Source organism: Rhamphochromis sp. 'chilingali' (genome assembly GCF_963969265.1).
Source record: "Rhamphochromis sp. 'chilingali' genome assembly, chromosome: 9".
Lineage (NCBI taxonomy): Eukaryota > Metazoa > Chordata > Actinopteri > Cichliformes > Cichlidae > Rhamphochromis > Rhamphochromis sp. 'chilingali'.
Window position 1 is genome coordinate 9274688 of NC_137936.1, and position 6000 is coordinate 9280687.

Here is a 6000-nt window from a genome sequence, read left to right on the forward strand (position 1 = left end):
AAACTGTGCTTAAAGACGAGAAATATGGAAATATGGAAACGATGTAATCTCCAACTACAATTGTTAGAAGAGTGTCGGCTATGTCCGGAAACTTGACCGATCAGTTGGATCAGGATCTGGCAAAGTGCAGTTGGTTTAGCATCCAGTGTGACGAGTCTGTCGACAGCAGCAGTACAGCACAGCTGATGGTCTTTATCCGGATGGTATTTGATGGTTTCTCCACAAAAGAAGAACTTCTGACACTACTGCCGCTAAAGACAACAACGAAGGGAGTTGACATCTATAACGCGGTGAAGGAGTTTTTCGCGAAAAGGTACCGTTGGAAAAGCTGGTATCAGTGACTACCGACGGGGCTCCTGCTATGATCGGCCGACATACGGGATTCATCGCTCACTGTAAAGGTGACACAGAGTTCCCAAACTTCATGCATTACCACTGCATCATTCACCAGCAGGCGTTATGCCCAAACGTGATCGGCTTCGAGCACGTCATGACTCCCGTCGTGAAGATCATAAACAGCATCCGCTCCAGAGCTAAACAGCACAGAACATTCAAGGTGCTATTGGAGGAGCTGTCAGCTGAATATGGTGACCTGCTACTACATACGGAAATCCGATGGCTCAGCAGGGGACGGATTTTGCTTCGTTTTTTGTCACTTTTGGGTGAAATCAAGGAGTTCATGCAATCCAAAGGGGAAGACACATCTCTGCTGGAGGACACTGAGTGGACACTTGACCTTGTGTTTTTAACAGACATTACTGGGAAACTGAACCATTTGAACTGTGAGCTGCAAGGCAAAGGTAAGACTGTTGCTGACATGATTAGTGCTTTAAATGGATTTAAAGCCCAGATGAACATTTTCTCTGTGCATTTACAGAGAAAAAAGGTGCTGCACTTTCCCTCTGTGCAGATGGTGCTGAAAGACAATGCTTCTGCATCTGAGACTTTTGACAAAGTTGCAGAAAAGTACACTCAAGTCATAAACCGACTTGGTCAAGAGTTTGAGAACAGGTTTTGTGACCTTGATCAGCTTGAGCCATGTGTCTCATTTGTTTCCAATCCTTTCATGAATGTGGACACAACATGCATTGCTGAGCAACTAAGTTCAATGTTCAGCTTGGATGCTGGACAGGTGGAAATCGAAATTGTAACATTGCAAAATGACGTCCACCTCAAAGCCTATCTGGGTGCACCAAACTTTTGGTGCCTTGTTGACACAGAAAAGTACAGTGGTGTGTGCACAGCAGCTATGAAGGTTGCCAGCCTGTTTGGTTCAACCTATCTTTGTGAATCAGCCTTTTCTGACATGAACTTCATCAAGAACAAACACAGAACACGCCTCTCCGATGCACATCTGCAAGACTCACTCAGAGTTGCAGTGTCAAGTTATACCCCAGATTACAACACACTGGTGAACAGCATGCAATGCCAGGTTTCCCACTAACAGACAAAGAAAGCCATATTAGATGTTCTCAGTGGCAACATTACAGTGTCATGTCAAAGTTGAATTTAATTATTGAAAAACAAATGTGTTTGTTAAGTGTAACATGTGACAATTTGCTTTAAAATGCTGCCAATTTGGTGAAAAGTTCTGTAAAATTTGAAAGTTGATTTTTTGTATGTTACATACATACAAAAATAATGTATGTAACAGTGCATGATTTGTTAAAATTTGTTAGTGGTAAGTGAAAATGTTGTAGAAGTGATCACTTCAAAATGTAAATACTTGCAGAGATATATAGAAATAAAGCGTTGCATATTGATATTTATGTTTCCTACCTTGTTTCCTAATTGCATTCTTTATAATTATGGTGAAAAATAATTAACATAATTAGTGTCCGTACATAGATGAATATCATTAATTATTAATGATAACACATAATTAAGTTAAACTGAGGAAATTTGTTATTTGAGAAGTGTGTGTCAAACTGGTAGCCCTTCACATTAATCGGTACCCAAGAAGTAGCTCTCACTTTCAAAAAGGTTGGTGACCCCTGCTATATAGCATATATAGCCATATAGCTATATATGCTATATGCTATATAGCATATATCGCATATAGCTTTAAATGTTCTAAAGCATATAGCTAAATATGCTATATAGCATGTAGCTACATAGCTATATAGCTATATAGCTATATATAGCTATATGGTGAATATACCACAGGCACTCAGGCTTGCTGGCATGCAGTTAGTGTGTGCCATAAAATATAGCTATATTATAGCACACACTAACTGTATTACATATTTAATTATAGGTAAGACTAAAGTTAAATATTTCTTATATTATATATGCACCGGAATGTTAATAATTAATATAACAATTTAAAACCCTAAAAAGTCATCTTAACTAAAAAATAAATAAAAGCACATGAAGTATTGTAGACTACACTTCTTAAGTTAATCTTTTTTTTAATCACTGTAGTCTTCTACATCTGAAGTCCAAAACACTAGGAGGTGACTCATTTGATTGCAAATAAAAGTCTGATTTTATTAAAACTCCACTCTTTGTCTCACACTTTTGTACTTTTCTGATGCTTTTATTCAGTCTTACTGAATACAACATAATGTTCTTTCTGCACACTGTGGTCCTCATTAGAGTTAAGAAGGATAATTAAAGAGAAAACCCTTTAGGGCAAGCCTACATTGTTACTTTCTGTCAGTGCCTAGGAACATGTGGTTTCCTTCAGTTATGCAGTTCCGTTAATGTCCAGTTTCAAAACACCAAGATGGCGATGGTGAAACCGGTTAGTTTGAGACATCTAAAAAGTACTTCACTGACTACATCTTTAATATACACTCAATTGTGACAAGTATATACACTCACCAGCCACTTTGTTGAACATAAATATATGTAGAAATGCTTCTTAATGAAACCATCCAATCAGTCACTCACATAGCAACAGCTCATTTAGGCTTGTAGAAATGGTGAAGACAGCCTGCTGAAGTTCAAATCAAATCAAATCAAATCACTTTTTATTGTCACATCACATGTGCAGGCACACTGGCACAGCACATGCGAGTGAAATTCTTGTGTGCGAGCCCCACAAGCAACAGAGATGTGCAAACACAACAACACAAACGAGCAAAATACAAGAATGGCCAACCTGAAACTAATAAATATATGTACAATATATAATAGTGTATGCATTTCTGGATGTGTATACTAAATATTTTCCTACGTGTGTGTGTGTGTGTGTGTGTGTGTGTGTGTGTGTGTGTGTGTGTGTGTGTGTGTGTGTATACACATTTTTACAAATTAAATAGTAAAAAAATAAAATAATAATAATAATAATAAAATATATAAAATATACAGAGTTGAATATGTGCAAAACAAGTGGCATTTATATACAGTGTGGAGTGCATAATGTTGAAGTTCCAGTAGTGAAGCTGAGGTGTCTATGACGTGTTCAGCAGTCTGATGGCCTGATGGAAAAAGCTGTCTCTCAGTCTGCTGGTACGGGACCGGATGCTGCAGAACCTCCTTCCTGATGGAAGCAGTCTGAACAGTTTATGGCTGGGGTGACTGGAGTCCTTGATGATCCTCCCCGCTTTCCTCAGGCACCGCTTCCTGTAGATGTCTTGGAGGGAGGGAAGCTCACCTCCAATTATCCGTTCAGAGCACCGCACTACTCGCTGGAGAGCTTTGCAGTTGTAGGCGGTGCTGTTGCCATACCAGGTGGTGATGCATCCAGTGAGGATGCTCTCAATGGCACAGTGATAGAAGGTCCTGAGGATGCGGGGGCTCATGCCGAATCTTTTCAGTCTCCTGAGAAAGAAGAGGCGCTGCTGCGCCTTCTTCACTGTTTTGTTTGTGTGTACTGACCACGTAAGATCCTCAGCCAGGTGTACGCCAAGGAACCGGAAGCTGCTCACTCTCTCCACAGCAGCGCCGTTGATGGTGATGGGGGTGTGTACTTCTCTGCACCTCCGGAAGTCCACTATCAACTCCTTTGTCTTTGCGACGTTGAGGGTGAGATGGTTGTCTTGACACCAGTGGGTCAGGGCGCTGACCTCCTCCCTGTAAGCCGTCTCATCACCGTTGGTGATAAGACCCACCACTGTAGTGTCGTCCGCAAACTTCACAATGATGTTGGAGCTGTTAGTGGCTGTGCAGTCGTAGGTGTAGAGTGAGTACAGGAGAGGGCTCAGTACACACCCCTGTGGAGCACCAGTGTTCAGTGTGATGGGGGATGAGGTGATGCTGCCCAGTCTGACCACCTGGCGTCTGTCAGACAGGAAGCTAAGGATCCAGCTGCACAGGGAGCTGCTCAGTCCTAGATCCTGCAGTTTCCTGTCCAGCTTCGAGGGAACGATGGTATTGAATGCTGAGCTGTAATCTACAAACAGCATCCTCACATACGTGTCTCTCTTCTCCAGGTGTGACAGGGCAGTGTGTAGTGTCAGGGCTATGGCATCATCAGTGGACCTGTTGTGGCGGTATGCAAACTGTAGAGGGTCCAGTGAGTCGGGTAGTGCAGAGCAGATGAAGTCCCTGACCAGCTTCTCGAAGCATTTGCTTACGATGGGGGTCAGGGCTACAGGTCGCCAGTCGTTCAATGAGGAGATGGTGGAGGATTTGGGTACAGGGACGATGGTGGCCATTTTGAAGCAGGCTGGGACTACAGACAGAGAGAGGGAAAGGTTGAAGATGTGCGTGAACACTCCAGCCAGCTGAGCCGCGCATGACCTGAGGACGCGGCCGGGAATCCCGTCCGGACCAGTAGCTTTGCGTGCGTTCACCTTCCTGAAGCACTTCCGCACATCCTCCTCAGACACAGTGTGAGTCTGTGTATTCATCAATGTCTCTGGCGGCCACGTGAAAGCGCAGACTCCGATTGGTCCGTCCAACAGTGCACTGCCCTCCGGGTTGGAGCTTCCTGTTACAGCTTCTGCCTGTAGGCGGGCAGGAGCAGGATGGAGCAGTGATCTGATTGGCCGAATGGGGCGCAGGGGAGGGCTTTGTACGCATCCCGGAAAGAGGTGTAACAGTGGTCGAGTTGCCGGTTTCCACGTGTGTTGAAAAGGATGTGTTGATGGAGTTTTGGTGAGACTTTCTTCAGGTTTCCCTTATTAAAGTCTCCGGCTGTGATAAACGCTGCCTCTGGGTGTGCGGTTTCCTCGCTGCTGATCGCGCTGTACAGTTCCCTGAGTGCACGGTCAGTGTCGGCTTGTGGGGGAATGTAAACAGCCGTAATAATCACTGCTGTAAATTCCCTCGGTAGCCAGAATGGCCGGCACTTAATCATCAGGTACTCCAGGTCCGGTGAGCAGAAGGATTTGACCGGGTGCACGTTCGCATAATCACACCAGCTGTTGTTGATCATGAAACACACACCACCGCCTCTGCTTTTCCCAGTAAGATCCTGTGACCTGTCCGCGCGGTGCACAGAGAACCCCGGCAGTTGTATTGCGGAGTCCGGTACTTTGTCCGATAGCCAGGTTTCTGTGAGGCAGATCACGCAGCAGTCCCGCATCTCTCGCTGGAATGAGATCCGTGCCCGAAGCTCGCACAGCTTGTTCTCCAGAGACTGCACATTAGCCAGTAATAAACTGGGTAACGGTGGTCTGTAAGTGCGCCGTCTCAGTCGAACCAGAACGCCAGATCTTCTCCCTCTGCGTCGGCGTTTGCGGCCTCCAGGGCCAGAGAACAAAGGCGTCTCAGGTGAGATGAATGGGGGGTCTGCAAACGGAGCGTCCGTGTTGCAAAACTTGAATTCCGGAAAGTTATAAGAAAGACCGTCTTTTATGTCCAGTAAGGTTTGTCGGTCGTACACAAGGAGACAAGTGCTGCTCGTGAAAAAATAAAGGAAAAGTAAAATTAAACACAGAAGAAAGCCGTTGCTTGGGGGAGCTCGCGACGAGGCTGCCATACTCGGCGCCATCTTGATCACAGAGCATCAGAGTGGAAAACAAGGTGATTTAAGCGCTTTGTTATACATGCGAATATTGTGGTTATGCAAAAATTCTGCTCCTCGCATACATGGTGTTGAATAATCAG